This window comes from Ciconia boyciana, chromosome 4 (assembly GCF_034638445.1).
Source record: "Ciconia boyciana chromosome 4, ASM3463844v1, whole genome shotgun sequence".
Taxonomy (NCBI): Eukaryota; Metazoa; Chordata; class Aves; order Ciconiiformes; family Ciconiidae; genus Ciconia; species Ciconia boyciana.
In genome coordinates, this window is record NC_132937.1 from 74,729,834 (window position 1) to 74,751,445 (window position 21,612).

A 21,612-nucleotide genomic window follows, 5' to 3' on the forward strand; every position below is an offset into this window, starting at 1 on the left:
CCTATATCACACTGTTCAGGTATCTTGCTTGCTTTGTACTTTTTACTCCAGTGGAAAAAGTCGATAGCGGTATTAGATCCTAAGAAAAACAAAAGATGTCATATGACCTCTAGTGAAGTATCTTCTTAGGCAAGCTATTTATAGAGTTAACTGGTGAAAACAGCATCATGAACAACTGAGACTGTAGAATGTCACATATTATGTAGCTCAGCATGAGAAGATTCTGCCTCTGCTCATATCTGGCCAGAGGTCAGCCGGAACCAAACAAAAAACTGTGTCCAGGAGTGTTGCTGTGGTATGAATCTTGTGAAGATAAGCCCCTCTGAGACAGAAGATGGACAGTAACCCAGCTAAGCCCTGCACTAATACAGCTACATGGCTTCTGGAACACAGGGAGGACAGGTTGAGCCCATATCAGCCTACAAAAGAAGCATGTAGATGTACCCTTGCTGTGACAACATTCAAAGTCAAAGACAGGTTCAGGCAACACAAGTAGCTGTACTGCCTTATTATTATCAAATTACTTTTATTCTGCTAGAGCAGTACAAAATTAAAAGGAGGCAGGAGTTGCCTTTTAATAGAGGAAAAAGCATGAATATTTCTTGGAGAGCATTGAAGCAAAAGCAAACCATAGGTGACATTTTCTCGCAACCACAGCTCTACTGATGAATAGCAACTGACTTACAGTAAAAGCCAAAGGTTTTCTTCCTAGGTCATGGCAATTTACATTCATGTTAACTGCTAATGAAGCTCAGATTTTTGTTTCTGTTTTCTTATTCTCTTGATATAGGCATGGTTGATAAAATGAACAGTTTCTTTCTTGGATTTTTTTTTCCCAGAATCTTTCCTAATAAAGGGTAATCCAAAGGAATAAGTTTGTCTCTCATTGTTTTGAATATCAACTATACTTTTCCTGAGGAACCCTATACATTGTCACAGATAGAGGTTGTAGGAGGTAGATGAAAAGCAGTCCTTATCAGGCCTGCTTTGCTTCCATGATGTCTCCTGTACTTAAACCTGGTATAGAAGTACTGTGTGGTGTATGAAGTACTTTGTGGTACTCCATACAGTACCTGAATCTTTATTTATACCATGAAATATCCAAAGTGATGTCTTCTAATTTATATCTTACACTCTGAAAGTAAAATAAAATTGGTTATATTTAGGCTTTTTGTGACTTCAATTAAATACAAAATATTTTTAAAAGGTCTCAGATACTAAAAAAAAGTCTCAGACACTTGCATCTTTTCTGCTTTTAGTGATCATGACTCTTTTTCACTACTTTATCTGTAGGACTTTAAATGGGAATTTACTTTCACAAGTTTTGGTCAATTCCCTACAGCAAAATGAGACATCCAGATATGTCTGCTATGCCTAGAAGCAAATTGTGATGAGCAAATAAAGTCTGAGCAAACTTCTGAGCATACACATATATAAAGATGGGGTCAGAAAATTGCTAAGTTGATATAATAGAAGGCAATAAAGATACCACTCATGTATCTATCTGAACTGTCTGACAGAATCCTATCTGATCCTGATAACATAAAGTACATTCTCTAGTGCTTTTTCTCCTGGGAAGACCCATCAAAGTACACCATGCCTATATCAAACAAAGTTATTTTTACTTTTCATTAAGACTTGCTGCAGCAGTTGTCAAAGTCTTTCTTCTCTTCTGTCAAATTCTCTTTCACACAAACATGCATGCAGACAGACAGAATTCTGCCTTTGCATAAGACTGATAATTGATAATAAAGTAAACTTCAGTCCTAGTTTAACACCCCATGCCAGAGTGCAAGGCAGGCATGCTAACAGAATTTCCTAGCATGAAACTTTCTCACCATATTAACTCTTTCTGCATTTCCCATGTCAAGGGATAATCACCTTTCTCACACGCTTACACCCTCTTCCCAAGCATTTTGTAATGGACATGATGTTACTCAAGTCTTGGAGATGAAATCAACAATGAAGAAGGAAATTCATCAGGACCATCATCAGAAAAGAAACAGTGTGCACTGAGATGTTGCTCTCTCTGCAAATCAGTTTCATTTATAAAAGGAGCATGTGACACTAATAAATAAGCCATTAAATAGAGAAAGTTTATGTTTTTGTAGAAGTGCTATTTTGTTTTCAACATTCACTTTTGTGGTTTAAAAAACATTCTATTTTTTCACAAAACCAAGAACTACCACAATTGTTTATGATGTCTGACAGAATCTTGTCTGATCTTAGCAGTATGAAACATGTTTGCGAGAAAGAAGAAATAGATTGGAAAAAAAATAGCCTGAAAGCAATAATTTTACTTACAGCTGAGATGGGCTGTATATTCCTTCTGTTAGTTTCTTAATGACAGACAGATTCAAGGGGAAATTTACCTCTGAATGCTCAAGAAATATCCTGACATGATGGAACTGATCTTCTCTTGTAGATATTCTTCCTAATTCTCCTCCTCCAGGGAAAAGCTACGCATAATCTTTGTTCCAAAAGGTTCAGATTTTTTTTTCAAATCACACAACATCCATGGGCTTTAAAATACCATTAAACTATTTAAAGTGGAAGATCTTCAAAGAACCAGTTGAAAGTTTTTGCCACAGGGAATTTGGGGTGTACAAGTGGGGATATAGAAAAGGATATTTTTCATCAGGCACATTCCACAAAGAGCACAACAGACCTTCAAATGTATAAACAACTTATTCAAAGAGAAGCATTTTAAATTTCTAGATAACCTTCACCACACTATTACACTGAGTGGTAATGTTAATTGACCAGATTAGACCATTTCAAAATTAAGGAAGCATTTATTACTGGTGTCATTCTATAAACAAAGAAAATAGATCTCAACATGTTCAATCCAAGAGGACTGGAAAGAAGATTTTGCATATAAATGTACTTTACAATTCTCATAAACAGTTTTTAAAATGAAAATTGTTTTTCCATGTTGCATACATCAAGGAAGTTTCAACATCCAAGAATAACTCTTGTCCAACATTAAAAAACCTGAAAGACATTCTGGATCCCTTTCATAATGAAAACAGATCCTATCCTGTGCTTTAATCCATCCATGGCATCCATTCTAACCTTAGAATCAGGGATGCATTTTTGAAACCTGAAAAATTGCAACAGAAGAATAAAAGTTATTATAACATAGCCCATAGAATGCTAGAAATTTTCATACCTGGATACCCAAAGCCAGCTATATAGACAGCTATATATAACACATTCTCACTTCACCTACACTACAAGCCAGACAAGCATAAGCCAGCTCTACTCAGACAATTGTAGCCATGTTAGAACAGGGCTGTGCCCACACACACACCCATGCTGAGAGTCAGGTTATATTAATTTGCGATCAGCATTGTAATGACACAACAGGCTAGATCTACCTTGTTTCCAGTGAGGGAGAATTATAGAAGTATCCACGGCTGGAAAATTTGAGCAGAGGTAAGCACACCTGAATCTCCATACTAAAATCATGGGTTTAAAATTTTTTGAGGATGATTGCTTATGCTGTGTTCTCCTCCAGGTCTTCTCAGTTTGCAAAGATTGGTGGCTCCTAGGCTCAGCATGCTGTTTTGTGAAATTCATTCTCAGATACTCTATTTTCTCCTTTTTACAGAGAACCTTGTTAATGCCAGTAAACCCAACGTATTGAAGACCTTAACATCACAACTTGTCAATATCTGTTCTCTCGTCTCAGCCTAGTTCAGTCTTTTCGGCTGGATTCATCTCACTTAACTTCATGCATCAAAAAGATAGCTGTTTAACCCAAGTACTCTTTTCAGCTCCAATGGAGAGAGAGATTGGCCTTTCCACAGGATGGCGTAACCCTTCTGAAATAGCTTTCTAACACAGAAAGAACAAACTATCCCCCAATATCTGGTGTTTGACTTGACCATAGAAGGAGTTCAGGCAACTAACTTATGTTAGACATCTTACTTCCAGGTGGCAATAGTCAGCTGAGATGAATCCTACCTTCTCTAAGACTTACTGTTATCAGTAAAATGAGGCTATTATTTTCCTCTTCACAAAGGTATTACAAAGCTAATACAAGAGTTAAACCATGAGTGTTTGTCCTACAGTGACGGGACTGGGTAAGAAACAAGGATAGAAAGAGGTAACTGAACATGAATTACATTTTCTATCAAACTGTAATCTAGACCAAGCAATTTACAGTGAGTCTGGATTAGGATCAGCTCAGTTATTTCAGGGAGGATGCTACAAATTGGCAGGTATTATTACAAGCTGATAGCCTTGTACTCTGTTTCCTTGGGATTTGCTTTTTATTGGTCAGCAAGACTCAGTCTCAACTTAGTTTATAATAATGATTTATTTTAAAAATGGGCGGGTGGATATTAAGGCTGATTTTTTAAACATTGAATCACAAATGTTATGAGGCATTTTAGTGTCTCCCAGACTGTTGATTTGGATAGCTATTTAACTGATTTCCAATCTGATGGTTAGCTTTGAAAACATGGGACAGTAGCAAGTTTAAATCTTTCTGAGCTATATTTAGCAGTCACTGGAGTTTGTCAGATGCTTACATTCAAGTACTTGAATCTAAAAGGAATAGAGGTTCTGGGAGCATAACACAGATTGAGGTAAATGTACTGAAATGCTGCTTCAACTTCTTGATTTCTTCTACAGCTAGGAAGAGGTGAGACTCCACTGGGCTTACCCATGGCAGTATAATCTAAACTATGTAGACAGATTAGGTGATTTAAAATGTGAGGAGCTTCCCATTCTCCCAAATGTTGTTACAGTTACAGCAACACAGTAATTGAGGTGGTTGTAAGTGACTGGGAATCAGAGATAGAATTAATTTTCTTTACCTAATATTGTTTTTAACTCTACATTTACAATAACAGTAATTAAATAGCATTTGCTGGACACTGTTTGCTTGTTATATATGGAAGTAGGACAACATCCACAGATGCAGTTTTGTAAACTATTAAACCAATGTGAGACTGGCATCCGAAGCTGAAGGAAAATGGAAATACAATGGCCTGACTTAATGGTGGCTGCATATTATCACACAGGAAATGTTATGACTATCAGTGTAATTTACCAACATAAACAAAGCAGTGAATGACTATCATAACCCAGTATAGCATATATTTGTACCTGTAGGAACAGAACCTGCAACATGTTTTGTTCTGTTTTATTTTTATATTATTCACTGCCTGTGATCCCAATACTAATATAAAACACTGGAAGACAAGGTCATTTGATCATGCATAGAGTCACTGTGGTTGCTACAGCACCACTAAAGTTAAAGGAATCTGTGGAATTAATCTATCATATACCTTAGAAGTTCGCTCCCTTCTTCTTTTGTACCATATAATAATTTTGTGCAAATTACCACAGCAATAACATTGTGACATGCAAGCATATAAATAATGAATAGTAACCCAAGCAAAACTCTCTCACCATTGAAATTAATAAAGGTAAGGCTTTCCTTAGTCCAGATCCTCTGCTTGCAAAAATACAGATAATCGTGTGACATTTCCTGAAGTAAATCTCAGAGGCTATCATCAGCTTGTTGTGAAATATCTAATTCTCTTAGGAGCTAATTCATTTTCCACTGGAAATCAGTTGGCTTGATAACTAACTAATCAGCTTGTCATGGCTGTTCAGGGCTTCGACAGCTACACAAGTTGTTTTACTTTGACAAGCAAGCGTAAGGACAAAAATTTTTCCCAGCTAAAGGAAGCTGTGAAGCAGCATTTCCAATATCACAATCCTATTCCTGTATGCCATGTTTTGAAGCAGAAGATTCATGTAGGGCCAGGGTATTAGCAGGTCCACATTTACTAGAATAAGGCCATGGATTGGAGGGGAAGAGGTGGGAGGAGCAAGGGGAAAGGATACCTTCAAATCTGGAGATTGTCCAGCAATTTAGCAAGGGAAGCCAGTGTCACTGCATGCTCCTGGACTTTGTTCCTTCCATAAGTCCAACAATGACCAAAAAAAAATGTTGCCTCCTTAAGTGTGAGGGCTCAGGTAGACAGAAAATAGGTGTACACATAATCACACACACAGGCACGAAGTAGATGTAAGAAGACAAAAATGCATTGAGCATTAAAAATATATATAGCTGAACATGTGCTTTCTATGCAAATAAAGAAAGATCAAGAGGTTTCACGGATGTATGCCGTTTCTGTGGAGCACTGACACGGGCTGGTTTCAGTGACTGGCAGGTATCAGAGCCATGCTAGGTTAACACTCTGGGACTGCAAATGCAGCAGGGAGGGTCTGAAGGAATCTCACTGTGAGCACTATTACTGAAGCTCTTTTAAGGCCCCAGGGCTGAGGTCAACAGGGAAAGTGAGTTATTCCAAAGGCAGCACTTCTACTTCTCCTCCTGCCTGAGTTTACCCATTTTCCTGTGGCAGATAACCATACAGAGTATTTTCTGAGAATCACAATACCACAAGTACAAGGCTCTCACATGAATTTTGCAAATCATGCAAGGATTTATACTAAATTGTAAATGCAGGGGATGCACCAGGAGGATTAAGGACAGCTTTGACAAACACATTTTGTTAGCTTCACATGCCTCAGCTTTTATTTCCATCTCTTGCCAGTCTTGGCTGCATCTGCTTTGGGCTTCTATAGCATACAACCCACTTTAGCATTATGACTGGAGTCCCACAGTGCCGAATGTAATACAGCTTCATAATGACAACAATAATTCCTAAATCCTTTCATTATCTAAGGCTATTCTGTGTCATTAAATACTGTAAACTGTGAATAACTGTGTGTATGTGTGAAGAAATGCAAGGGACAGTCCACTCTTTGAACAAGCAGCTTCAGAAGCAGTAAAATGATCACAGACTAGTTTCTGACAGATTTAAGTCTCCCTGTTGAAGTCTTTAAGACACTCTTGTCTAATAATGTACAAGTACTAAATGAAGCTTTTCCCACTGTTGAAGCAGGTCTCCCTCTCTTGTTCCCTTATCCCCAAAGATTCTGCAGCATCTAACAACAGCAAAACTAACAGCATTGCCTTCCCCCCCCAGGGGGGATTTCTTACTTGCTTTCTTCCTTTGTTCCTTTCAACACATCTTAAGTTAAAATTATAGGAGTTTGTATCTTTGCAACCTGTTCCCTTCTGCTAAGTAGATTGAAACAGTGCAGAAAGTTTAGAAATCAAGTGGAAGGAGGGGCAGGTAAAAATATGGATACAGAGATAATCACATTAACATTTTTCTTTGGTAATCATGCTAAAATAAAGATATTTTAGAACACTCAGCAATTTGGAAGCCTAACACAGGACTGATGGTTTATAGCAGCCTAGATGGCAGAGTAAGGGAAAATCTTATTTCACAGCACACCAAGGCATTAATTTAATGTCCTTGGGTAATACTAGGATGCTTGAGAGGGGGCCAAATGAGATGCAGGGCATTGTATGACAGCTGCATGTGTTTCATACGCTGCACCTGGTGTTCACCCCCATTCAATCCCCCACCCACCCCACTCCCTGCCCCGCCACACCACAGCTGTAGCAATTTGAAACAGATATGCCTCCAATAAACCAGTGTTGCTCTAAAATCACACCACAGAACCCCTGCAATTTGCAGCCACTTCAGCCATTGAACTCTGATTGGGTTCACCTGGGTTAGGTATGGGATGGAACAACTCGGAAAGGGAAACTAAATATACCAAGGATCAGGTCTGAAAAAAAGCCACAAGGCAAGAGCTGTGGGGAGGGAATAGGAGTTTTGCAGAGAAATCAACAGAGGTTCAAAACCAAGGAACTGGGGGAAAAGAAAGCCTGCAAACAGCAGAAAGCAAGTGACAGAAAATGACAACAAGAGGAATGAGAGGGAATTAAGGGGACAGAGGCAAAACTAAGACAGAAATGCAAAGCCAAATGTGGATGGAAAGGGAAACAGAAGAATCTGGAAATGATTTACAGAAGCAGTTCATTAAAACTCAGTCTTTCAATATCTTTTGCTATAAAGAAGACAAAAAAATTTCCTCAAAAGAAGTTTATTATTTTCCTACAAAAAGAAAAGAGAAAAATAAAAGATAAAAGAAGAAAAAAAGATAAAAAAGAAAAAGTAATAAAGAAAAATAAAAAAGAGAAAGAGAAGAAATAAAAGAGAAAAATAAAAAGAGAAAAAGTTTTAGTGTTTTAGTCCTTACAACCTTGTTGTATATAAGAACTATATCATCCCTATAACTTCTCTGATAAGCTGCACCAAAAGAAAGATAGGAATATAGCAACAATGAGACAATAAGAAAATTGCACAGAGGCTACAAATGTATCAACAAACACCAGCAATCTCTAGTGGTCCAGAAAGCATGTTGTGGGATGGTTCTCACACCCACATGGGGTGGGATGGGTGCACTGTCAACAAAAACCTGGAGGTGCAGAAGCTGTGGCCCTTCTGCAATTCCAGGATTTCCCCAGTAACTGGAATGGGAAGCCACAACCTGTCCCTTGAGACTGAACACAGGAGCAAAAGAAATACTGTGCAAGGTAAAGTCTTGCTCCCATCACTTTTTCTTCAATCAAACTAGTGTTAATGCTCTTGTACTCCAAGAAGGCACAAAGACCTTCATCTGGTACCTTTCTATGTTTTCCAGACACTGTGGCACATGCCAAAATTGTGGCAAGGGTAGCTTAATCCTCAAAATTATCTATCCTTTCCCAGATGGATGGGGAATAAGTTAATTTGCAATAGGAAAAATTTCCAGATCCCCAAATTGACAACAAGCCTTGGCAACAGCAGAGATGCAGCAATTATTGAAAAACATGGGATAAAATAGGATCACATTTCAGCCTCAAGTTAGCAAACAAAATTGATGTGTGCAACAGGAGCCTATAATGTGGGATTGGCATGGTTTCCAGTGACCACTGGATCAAAACATGTTATATCCTCCCACTGACTTATACTGCAGGCAGAAAGCACAGAGAAGCAACAGGAAAGGAGAGAATTTTTGCAATGAGGCAACCAAGCAATTCCCCAGCCTGATCCGAGAGTACTGGTGGAGTTAAAGGCAAATGCAGTTTGCACACTTCACACATGGGCAAAACAGATTTTAACTTTCTCTCTTTATGTAAACCAATGAGGTTTGCATATCTATTTGTGGATTTTCCACTCCGTACTTCCAGGTCCATCAAGGCTGGCAGATGTGCTAGTGAGGTGAGAAAACAAGATCCTTAATAATGGGGCATACATTGTGCCTCCTTGTGTTCCCCCCTTAAAATCCATACCGAAAAGTAAGCCTCAAAGAAAAGAAATAGAAAGGCCAACATCATTTGTTAAACATTTTTGTGGTTTTTACCCAATCATGAAAGCGATGCCAGAGGTAAGAATTACAATTTCATTTCTCCATCTGAAGACAGCTAGATTCATTGAGCTTTGTAAAAGCAGAAATAGTTACTATACTTTCATTCCTACTGAAAAGACAAGTAAATCCTGGGCTGTTCATCACAGTGGCTTAACAGTTATGCAGGGGTATGGTGGACAGGCCTGGGTCTCTTCTTGCGTCACACCATCTTCTGCACAGAGGAGGGTCTGTGAGCATAAGGTACTAGCTCAGACATTATTCACAGCATCTGTCCTTGAGAGATTGCTAATAAAGGTACAGATGGTGAGAGCGATAAAAAAAAATCTCTTGGCATAAACTCAACAAGATTGGGTTAGGCACCCTGTTTGTAAGGTGAAATTAAGCCAGCACTTGCTTGCCTGGAGGAAACCATTCAAACAAGTGTATGTATGCACTTACAAATCTCTTCCTTTATCAAATAGAAAGAGAAACATAATTTGGGGAAGAAAAGAGCATGTTAAGGAAATAATGAACTAATAGGTCTATGTGGCAGGTGAATAAACCTTTTAACCCTGAATTCATGGAACTCCAAAATTAGCAAAAATTCACACAGCCCACCAAAGCATAAGGTGTGATTAGATATGGAAGCACACAAAATCAAAACCCCATTCACATTTAGCCCAGTTCATGTAGACCTCAACAGAAGCAGCACCTCTCCTTGCTCCCAAATAAAGTTTCTACAACAGCACTGGTAAGCATGATGGGCTTTCAAACGTCCTTGCTTATAGTGTTATGTACTCTTCCTCCCTCCCAGCATGTTAATAAAGTAGATTTTTAACAAAAATATTTATTTTACAATAAATGTTTTGGAGCTATATTTTCTCCCTTATTTTTAGGTGAGCATTTCTTGACAGCAGAGTACTACAAAGCAATCAAAGATAAGATGTCTGCCTGTGCTCAAGTTTCCACACTAGAACTAAGCACTGCATGTTGCTATGTAAATGGATTAATAATTCAAAACATGCTGTAACGAAAAGTCACCTTTTTATGTATCTCAAAACAATTATGGTATAATTCACCTCAAAAATATACTAGAAATGCAGTGTCACTAAACTATAGCATAGAGATTAAAAATTAACACCCGTGAAGCTAAGAACAGGAGGTTAATTGGAAAACTCTGAGCACTCTATCACCTGCCTGCTATTCTGCAAGCAAATGCCAGTAATATGGGGAAAATGACTAACATAACAACTATGTTTCATACTATGTGTCAGATTGCTTTAGGGTTTTAATTCTCCTGACATAATCTTTCAAAGGATCTTTTAAAAAAACCCCACTCTCCTTGCTGCCACATTTTTATAATAATTTTACAGTTTTCTTTTAATAAAAGAAGTAAACAACAAAAAGCACAGTTTCCTTAGTTCCTGGCATCTATGTTTAGCTCAGCTGACAATATAACTCACTTAATGCACTCAGATAACGCATACAGAATGAAAACATATAAGCAATGCTTTCTATTTAAATAGCGAAGCTCAGCATTTCACAGATCCAACTTCATACTATAAAGGAGAAGGATCTTGATGTAGTTAAATGGCAAATCCTTATGAAATTTAGCAGTGGAGTATCAAACTATTGCATTTCCTTACTTTCATCTGAAGTGTCACTAGTTTCTGAAGATGTTTGTGAGCTGATCACAGTCAAAAAGAAAAAAAATTTTGTTACCATTCACAAATCTAAGCTCAGCAGGAAATGCAGAAACCTTAACAGTGTAATTCTGATCTAAAAGTCAGTGGTAACTACCCTGCTCAGCTGAGTAATTTCATTTAGAGCAGGAACAAACTAACTTTTTCTGAGGATTTAAAGAAGTATACCTTGAGTCAGAATTAGTTCTCTGGCAGGGGAAATGGGGGCTTCTGTAAAAATGCTTATGAAAAGAAAAACTAATTATTCTCTTCCAATCTTCTCTGGCACTCCAGCCTTGATGATGCCCTTTCTCTCTCACCGTAGATCAGAAAAGGGTCAGATTTCTGAGTAACCACTCAGATACCTAAAGTCAGGCAGGAGCACATAATAGATAATCATACTGCTCTAGCAGGAAGAATGAATTAGATCATGTTTGGCGGCTTTGTGTGTGAATTAGTGTATAGTCAATTAGTGCTATATAGCAGTCCTAGATTGTGGCATGTGCTGGGAGCAAGAAGCACTGCCCAGCTCTTACACGCTAGAACTGCCCTGCCAGCTCGTGCCAGAAAAAGACCCAGCAAGTATTATTTTTCCCCAACATTCCTCTTTTTCTGTGGAAGAGAAACTCAAGCACCAACTTCTGGTTCCAGTGTAGTCATTTATGGCTGGTCCTAATACTCTGTGGAAATCCTGACTATTCATGCCTTTTAAGGAAAGAAGCGGGGTCCATCCATGCTAAGGGACAAGCAATGATAACACCAGTGATGTGTGACACACATGATCCCTACAAGCTGCCTCTCTGAAACTCACCTTTGCCAGCATGACCTGTTTTCTCAGAAATGGCAGTTTGTAAGCAGGAGGAGAATGTGCCAGCATGGAGCTGAAACTGAGGTCTCCCAGACTGAAACTCAACCAACATCCGCTCTCCCTGTGAAATCAAGATTTCAGACTATGCAGGATGATTACTCTTCTGTAGTTAGCAGATACTATACAGGTTAGCCCCAACAGCATGAAAAATCCTTTACAAACGTTAGGAAAAAAGGATCAAAATTAGAAGCTTCATGTGGGACGGGGCACTGGTGCCCTGATCTCTGTGTCTGACGTGGGAAGATCCCGACATGCCAGCAACTGTGCACAGACTAAGTGGGATCCAGGAACTGCAGCCAAAGGTGAAGGGTAGAAGAGACATATTTTGAAGTGTAAGCTAGTAATTTGTTTTGGTATGCATCATTATCTCACCTCCTCAACAGCAGCTCGCTTCTCCACTTAATGATGTGATGATTAGGGACAGTATGACTTCCAGATGTCATAGCAGGTGAAAAATTGTTTTGCAACCTGCCCAAAAATGCAAGGACAGGCAACAGACCTATATAATTACTATGACTCAACCCATATCCATTAATGCATCAAAACAATGAAACAAATTTAGCTTTCTTTTACTCAAATCTGTTTATAGAATTGCCCAAAAAGAAACACAATAGTAAATAATTTTTAAATCTTTTATGTGCTAAATAATTAACATTGTAGTAATTACTGTTCAGTGCCATCAAAACAATGGCTACAAAAAAATATCTCTCAGGTGCCTGTTTTTTATATGCCCTGTACTCCTCAGATGTTCCTGTTTGGAATACAATTTGAAAGTTTAGCCTCTGTTTTTGCAGCTGAACACATATATGAAATGTTCAAGCAAGTGCTTATTTACTGATCAATGATTTGTCAGTAGGTGGGACAGTGAGAGGAAGTATCATGTTTAACTTTCCACCTGAGTCTGAGTGCAAATTGGTTAAATCACTATTTCTGATGAAAAGATCTAGCAAGCTCATTCGCTTACTGTGCTTCAAGAAGAGAAGAATTTCTGCAGGAGTATCCTGCTCAATAGCATGAGATGGGTTAACAGGCACAGGGATGGGGGAGGCTTAGTAATGGCTTTAGGGGAGTCAAAGGGAAGATTTCAATTTCTTCTGCTCATCACAGTGCTTTGCTTTCCACGCTGTTCCTGAGCTTATCTCTAGCTTGTACCCAGCCTGTACATTGATCTGTCCAGGCAAGATCTTGTGCCCAGGCAAAACCCTTTTGAAGCCGAGGGAGATATGCTCATGTGGAAGCAGTTGTCAGGATACAGGTTTAAGGGAAATACAAGTGGCAGTAGCAGATCTACAATTTACATGATAACTGTAGAACACACGTGATGCATAGCAGAACCTGTAGTTCTACTTGGAATTGCCCTGTAACAGGTCCTTAGATTTAGCAATAAAATTGCAATAAAAAGAGAGAGAAAGACAAGAGAAGAAGAGAAGAAGCTATGATGAAATGAAAAGAGAATTTACTCCAGGAAGCCAAACTTGAAGCTGAATGGCAGCACAGTCAGATGCAGAAGTCCCTTCCCTGGATGTGGGTCATCCGAGTTCAAAGCAAGAAGGGAGGCTCCCATGACTGGTTTTCCTCATGGGAAGTTCTACCATATACCAGATCTTAACCAAGAAATCCCACCTACTGAAGATCATACATATAATTTCTTCCTAGACAGTCATATTCTACTTTTGCTCTCTTTTTTCCCTACTTTCATGCCTTTCTCCAGTCTGGTTTGCTCTCTCCTTCTCCTTTCTTCCTGATCTGTTTTAATAGGCTTTGAGCACAATGGGCTGTGCCTGTAACAGGAACTCTTGGAAACAAAGCAGTACAAGCACGAAAAACTTGTACTGGCATAATTGTTTCAATAACCCCAGTGAACTGCAATGATAAACATATCCAGATTGTGCTTCCCTCTTCAAAGGAGCGTAGCTCCAGGAAAGCTAGTTCAACCATCTTAGGATAAAACTGACATGACTGCGTAGAGAATCTCAGCTATAATGCCTGATCTGTCTCAAACCTGTTTGTGAATCCTAATTTGTATTTAATTGAAAGGGAGTCTCTACCATTCAATTAAACCAGTACTACCATTACTGCTTTCTGCTTAAATATGATCCGTTTCTTGTCCCTGCCACATTTTAATAGTAAAAAATGTTATAAGCACAGGGATTTTTGCATTGTATTATTTCTGCAAAATAAACAGGAGAGTTCCTGTCCCAGCTATCACTTGGAACTTCACCTGGAGTTCTGGGAATCAATCCAGAACTGTCATCATGCCATCACACAAAGTGTCTAGGTAGAAACAGATAAAATGATAAGCAAGCTGGCTGTGGAGTATGGAAGAAAGAACTGAATACTGGGATCAATGACTTTGCGTTAACACTGAAAACGGTCATAAAAGAAAGCAACAGAATGCAGTATTATATTTCACAAGTGGTTTGTGTGCTTCTTTGGTAGTGTATTCAGTTCACACAGTAGCTGATTCTTTTTTTATAGCTTTCTTTTAAAGACAACAGCAAACTGCAGACATTTTCAAGAGTAACAAAAAGGACCAAAGATTTGGAAAATTATAAAGAGAAGTTATTCTAGGAAACAGAACCCAAGTTATCCAAAAACCAAGAAGATGGAGTGGAAATACATTAATCTCTCTATAGCCATATAAAGATGCTAGCAAGGAATCTGGGATTGGGACGGCATCTCTCAATGAGAATAGAAGTAATGAAATTACTATGAAATTACTGAAATTAATGAAATTACTATGAAAATATGAGTTATGCAACGGAGCAAGTTGCCAATGGAGGCTGCAAAATTGCTATCCCTGCATATATTCAAGGTTATACATGACACTCAGCAATTAAAAAAGGTTTAAGAACAATTAAACAAATCGTGGATGACCACTTCGGGTCTGCTCCCTACAAGGATTTTATGTGCTATTTCAACAGAATGAATGACTTTTTTACTTTGTTGCATAGAAAGCATTAATATTCATTGCTTATCTGATGTTCACAAACAGAGAAAGACTGTCTTCTGAAGTTTACTATCAATCTGTCCAGGTGGCTGGAGTAGAAAGAGTAGTTGCAATATAATTTATAGAAGAGAGAAACTAAACATGGAAAATTCTAAATGGGGGTTGCACAATATGTCATTCATCTTTTTAGGTCATCAGTCAGAGTGGCTTGCAGCAGAAGACTGATGTCATCTACAGCAGAAATTATTTCAATCTCTATTTTCAATACCTCATTTGGCCAAACAGGGACAGAAAGACAAGAAAGAGCAGGAGTAGCAGCAGCACTCAAAAGTGTTTTGAATGCAACTTTGTGATTTCTGTCTCCTTCTGGCCCATCTTAGAGTTTTCTGCCCCTGAGGCAACAAGCTAAAATCTTGATGCTCATTTTTGCCTGAAAGGTTAGCCAATATCTGGGCCCTCACAGGTTGTTTCTCTGAAGAGGAGATGGGGGTCAGTTACTTCTTTGATGCAGTCTTGTTTATTTACCAGGAATGTACACAATGCCTGCTTTTGTAACCATGGTAGGTTCAAATGAGGAGAATCCGAAGGCTGTCATTCCAGTTCAGAGGCCTCCTGACAGCTCACTTTCTCTTGGCTTTCTATCAGGGCCACACTAGTTGTTTTCTTGCTCTCTTCTGGTTTTCTTGTTGCTTTCTGGCTTCATCTCCCACCCACAGCCAGACAGCTGCAGCTAATGCTACCTCCAATGCTCTGGGGCTTGCATCGAGGCCAGTCTTTGCACACAGTTCCCACAGACTCAATTATTGCTAAACAAAGGGTCATTTAGTCATTCCCCCATCTAATCTCAATGGCCGTTGTCCCACTTGCCTATCAGGCCCAGAACTCACCCAGGAATCAAGTGTATGCTTCTCATGTAACTGAAAGCATAAAATTAGGGTAAGATAGCTTCAGCAGCACGAAAAGGAAGTTACCCTCAGGGAAAAAAAAAAGGAAAAAAATCACACAGCTTCTGCCATATCTTGAAATGTAACACTTCCAGGCCCAGCACTATTTTCATTTACGTATACTAAGATGCAGAAATAGCCTGCTAGCATAATCTCAGGTCCACAGGCTCCCCCTTAATATTCAGTTTGAAAGACTGTGTGTCCTATGCACTTCAGGACAGGAAGGATCCTGAATGCAATTGCTCAAGAGAAGAATATGCTTTTTCATGTTTACCTGTCATTAAGGAAAGTTTTCCTACTGTTTACTTCACCACACAACATCTCCTTAGAGATACTTTCAATAAATTAAGGGAATGAAGATGTGGTATTGTCATAATCCAAAGCAAACTGAGGGATAACTTCCGATCACCTTCTTACTATATGCCATTTTTGCTGTCAGTTCTTTGAAAAACAGATGTACTTCAAAAGTTATAAAAGTGAAGCTATATGCCAAAATACATTAATAATGTACAATTAAAAAGGCACATGGCTGTGGTTTTGACCCCAAAGACCCTTTCCTGGACTAACAGCTGAGAAGCAAATGACTTAAAGTCTCAAATAGCTTCCTACACTTTTTTGCAAATAACAAAGACTGTTTCTCCTCCATACTTCTGTCACACATCTCCTATTTTTAGTCATATTTTTAATGAGGAATTTCTTAATGTAGTCTTGGGTCCTTTTACTAGGTTGATAACAAGCAGTTCTACAGTACTTATAAAGCAAGAATTGGCAAAACTAGAAAGTTTGAAATTTGTACAGATTAGCATTTTCTCAGATGTATCTACATACATTAAGTTACCACAGCACTTGTTCAAAATTATGTCCAACCTCATCACTCTACTTCAAACATACATTGCTTGAATGCTACAAACATACTGTAGGATTTGTTTAAGTGTACTCAGACACACGGCTGCTGCCACTTCCATGACCTATCACATACATCATTCGCTAGACTGCATTTACACTGCATGCAGGACTGGCTAAAATCAATGTGCAAAGTAGCCACAGTTTAGACAAGTCTCTGCTGATTCCCCATGATGTTCATTCATTGCTAAACTGCTGGAAAGACCTTAGTCAGCTGTGAAAAAGACTGCTTTCCCCCCAGCCCTCCCATTCAAAATCTCTGCAACTAGGAAAAACAGGGCAGCTAGACTGTGGAGTTTCCAGATTTGCCTGCAGGAGCCTGTGTTGGTTGGAAAGCCTTCATCACACCCCTACCATTGACTCAAGAACTTGCTGTTTGCTTTATGAACAACAAAATTACTATAATGAATCATGGAATGTGATCATCCTTCCTACCCCAGAGGGCTTTTGGCCACAGAATTTACTCTTTCAGTATATCTCTTACAATAATTTATCCTCACACTCTAAGAATGCTCTGGGTGATGATCTGAGAAGTCATCTCTCATCAGGTCTCAGAGAACTGTGATTCACAGAACACTGCAAAGTCATGATTACACTTGCTTCCTAAAGTGCCTCTGGTAACTGATCATATTAATACTGGAGTTGATGCTCTCAGACATTCATACTCCAGGATCTGCTCCTTTGATACCAGACTCAGTATCCCAATATAAAGAGATTATCTTATAACTTTAATCCAGTTTCCTTCATACCTGTTATGCCAGCCCACAGAAATAATGTTTCTCTGCCATTCAGATAATTTTGTTCCATTTTGGAAGGGATTCGCTTAGGTACATGTAAGTATTTACATACTGCCAAGAGAAAACAATTTAAAAGTCAGAACATTATTTCTATCTTGTTGTCTCATGGGTATCTATCATTTTGGCCTACTAGCTCTTCAAAAAAACTTTTGGCTTTGGATTTTTTTCTGCCAAACTCCATCTGGTTATCCTTCTCTGCCTGTAATCATCCTACTGAAAGTCACTCAGTCTTTTCCCAGCTACTGTCATCTAATTCCAAAAAAGCTTTTCTGATGTTTCTTCCCTCACTGCAAGAACAATCCTTGTATAGTTCAAGACCTAAATATAAGCAGCTACATTACTAGGTCCCCATTCAAATCTCATGCAACTTGCAAAATCTGTTCTCCTTTTGTAAAAAATGACAGCCACTCAGCAAACAGGACAGATACCCACAATGGCAGATACCCACAACCTCCAATGGCAGTACCTCTAAGTGTTACATTCCAGCCAGTTAAAACAGCTCTTGAGCCACACCCCATATTCCTATCTGAAGCAGCTGCAAGCTTACCTCTAAATTAAACACCTGTCAAAAGTCTTTATCATGCCTAGATTCATATGGAAGAACATTGCAAGCCTTGGATGTTGCAGGACCCTAACATTTAATGGCAAGAAACCAAGACCCTTCCCAGGAGCATCTCCTGAAAAAGTGAATCAACCAGATTCTAAAACAGATTCTGTTCAAATGAGGACTGGCATTTTAGCACTCATCCTGAGCTCGCTGGAGATTGGCATTCCCCTTCAACTTTCTAGCTTTGCCCTGCTTGCCCCAGCTTTGCCCTAGGTTTAATCTTTTGCTATCGATAGCAGATTTATCTCCAACAGCTGCCAAGCACTTTGTACCAGGTGTTGGGAGACCATCTTTGGCAGAATTATGCTGCTGTTTCCATAAGTGGGCTCCGATCATACATCTTCTCACATCAAAAGATTGTCTGAAAGTCTCCAAAAATAAACCACAGAAGTAAATGCACTCAAAGAAATAATTTTTTTCTTATCTGACAGTAGCTGATGTTCAGACATGCCTTGCCTGCCTCCAATTAATAGCCTATGCTCAGGTGTCAAAGTCACCTCTGGATTCTCTGGTAGCAATGGGACCTTGATCAGCATAACATATATGTCTGTAGTCCGCTAGCAGAAGGACACTCAGGATATGTCTCTGCAGAGATACCAGCTCTAGTATACCCTGTCACTTCAGTGACAATAATTAACCACTCTCGTCAGGACTAATTATCTCCACAGGAGGTGGCTACACTGCTTCTGGTTGTAAAACTGGCCCACTTCCCACTAGCTTGTGCCCTTCAGGTTTGTGCCTGGCCTCAGAAGACTCCAGTTGCCAAACTGCCTGGCTTCACATGCATCAGCTACCAGACTTGTAGCTAAACCAACTATTTCAGAGGCCTCCATCCAAGGTAAAGAAACTCCTTAGTTTTAAGCCTTCCTTTAACCTTTCTCCTCTTACTTGTTACCAAATGACATTTGGAGTAGCTCTAATGCAACTATGTCAGTGTAACTGAGGAGGAAATCAAGTTCTTCAAGGAAAAATGTGCAGTGTTGCCTAGGTCTACATGCAACAATAGTGTCCTAAATTCTAAAACCACTGAGCCCTTAGCAGCTGCCACTACAGACACTGAGCAGAGGGATTTCTGTAAAGAATAACATGGGTGAAACAGTAACATTACTTAGGACAGTGGCTGTACTAGTAATGTAGGGATGAAGGATGCTCACCTTCCATCTTTGACTATGAGAATGTCACCCTTTCTTTTGTATTTCCTGTCATTTCTTCCTTTCTTTTTTTCTTTCAGTGGCATTTAGGAATGCATAAAATGGCATTCTACCAAAAACTTTTCTATAAACTTTGATTTTAAGTATGTTGTGCCTCCTTTTTCTATCCCCTTTACTGAGAGAATGTGTGTCTCAGGATGCTAAGGTTCCAGTCTTGCTATCCCAACGATTGATACATGCTTAGAGATACTGGGCTGAGAGTAATGACACTATGTGAAACAGATGGCACGAATGTTATTGACAAAACCCCTTCCTCTTAAGTCCTCCTCTGCAAAATAAAAAGGAACTTACTGGATTACAATAATTTTCTAAGTGTCAAAAAACGGAGAAAAACTAGTTAAGTGGGGTTTTTTCTGCACAGAATCTTTAGACAGATGGACCTGGGTCTTCTGTATGTAGGGTTTCTGTCACAGCAAAGAAATGACTGTCAGAGCAGAAGCTAGTTGCGATGTTTGATTTGAATTTTTTAAGATGGCATATAGCCTTTTTACATTAATATATAAAGTTTCATCATAAAAGTTTTAACTCTTTGACACCTCTCTTTTGCCTTCCATTTTTGCCTTTTAAAAAAGAGGAAAACTATAATCTTCTGTATGTTGGGATAGCGTTGGCATGACAGTGCTTCTGTACAGATGAAATGTGGAGGGGCCATGTCTCTGGGGGATATTCCAAACATCAATTCCTGCTTGGAAAGCACTTTCAATATCTGTGATATAGATGTGAAACACGAATTCTGCTAAAATCAGTGATGATCAGAGGTATTTCTCAACCTGCTAATAATAAGCATCACTATAAAAGTACAGAGATACTAGATTGCTAGGTAAATGATCACAGAATCACAGAATCGTATCAGTTGGAAAAGACTTTTAAGATCATCGAGTCCAACCATAAACCTAACACTACCAAGACCACCACTATATATGGTACAAGATATGACACAAGACAGCTCATCTATGAAAGGTAATGAAAGAGAAGAGCTGTCTATTCTTTGCACTTTTTTTTGCCTTTTTTTGAGTTGTGTTGAGTTGAGTGTTGTTGTGTTGAGTTTCTTCCACCTGCCTTTAAGCAGTCTCAGCTGGTGCTCAGAGATGCTGAGATCGCGGGGGTTGGGGCCCACAAAGGGAAGGGAAGTATTGCTGAGCTGTCCAGGTGCACATCTGGATTCAGTTGTTTGTAAACTGCAGGTTGCATCCTATAAAGCAAACAGCTCCCAATCTGGAGTGCTTCCCATGAATGTAACCTTCAGGGGTACCATGGGGTTTTCCCTGCTCTGTGCCTAAAATGTGTGCCCTTCTTGAAGTCGAGGTGGGTGCGAGGGTGGCCCCCACTAGGTGATGCTGAAAAGGCAGCTGGGGTCAGTGCCAGCAGCATGCATTTTCCGCAGGTATCTCCCAAAGGTGGGCAGCATGGTGTGGCCCTGTTGGGCCCCTGCTGGGTAGAACTGCCAGGCCTCAGGCTCAGCACTGGGGTGCAAGACCAAGGTGCATGCAGAGGTCATGGCACATGGCAATGACTGTCTTTGCTCAGCTGGAAAGAAGCAAGAAACAAAAATGCCAGTGCATCTGTGAGGCTGCTGTGCTTTCAGGTTTTTGCAGTTTTTGCCTGATGAGATTAATCTCATCAGGAAGGTGGTGCGAGTTTCCCCAGAGAAATGGGCAAGAAACACGCTACCTCTGCAACCCTGGCAGGCCGCAAACGTATCTTGCACAGGCTGGCATGCCTGCAGCAGCGTGCTCCACAACGTGGATGCAGAGCCCCCTCTGTGGAGGCCTTGTTCTTGCCCCCACAGCAGGACACTCACCATGTCCGTGTTGTCACGTATTTGATACGCAGGTCCTAATCTGCAAAGCGTCCCGTACCGTCCAGTGAGAGAGCACGGTGTAGCCTTGACCCCAGTGAGCCAGGCAGCGCACTGGAGTCAAGCTGTAAGTACCCGGTGCGGCATGGGCTAGTTACCACGGGCGTAGTGCTGGGACTTCTGCCCTCCCCGTGGGCGGGCACACAGGAACACAGTGCGTCCTGCTGCTCCCAGACGGCCCGGAAGGAGCCGCCCGTGCTGCTGCCTCCTGGGACTGGAGACGCTGCCCATGGGGGAGCGGCTCAGGCGTCACACCTGCCTTCTGGAAAGTAAACCACAGCTAATTCAAAATCTAGTGGAATCTTCTTGCACTGACATTTGGCAAATCTTCTTATGGAATCTTCTTGCACTGACGCGTCCGTTTAATTTCGCTATTTTTCCCACGGGTGTGCTTGGAGCCCTGTCGGGGACGAGGGGGGGTGCGAACCCTCTGGCTGCTATGAAAAAGCCGCGGATATGGCTTGTGCCGGGACGGGCCCGCCTACAGGAGGCTTCACCCCCGCCTGGCGGAGCTCC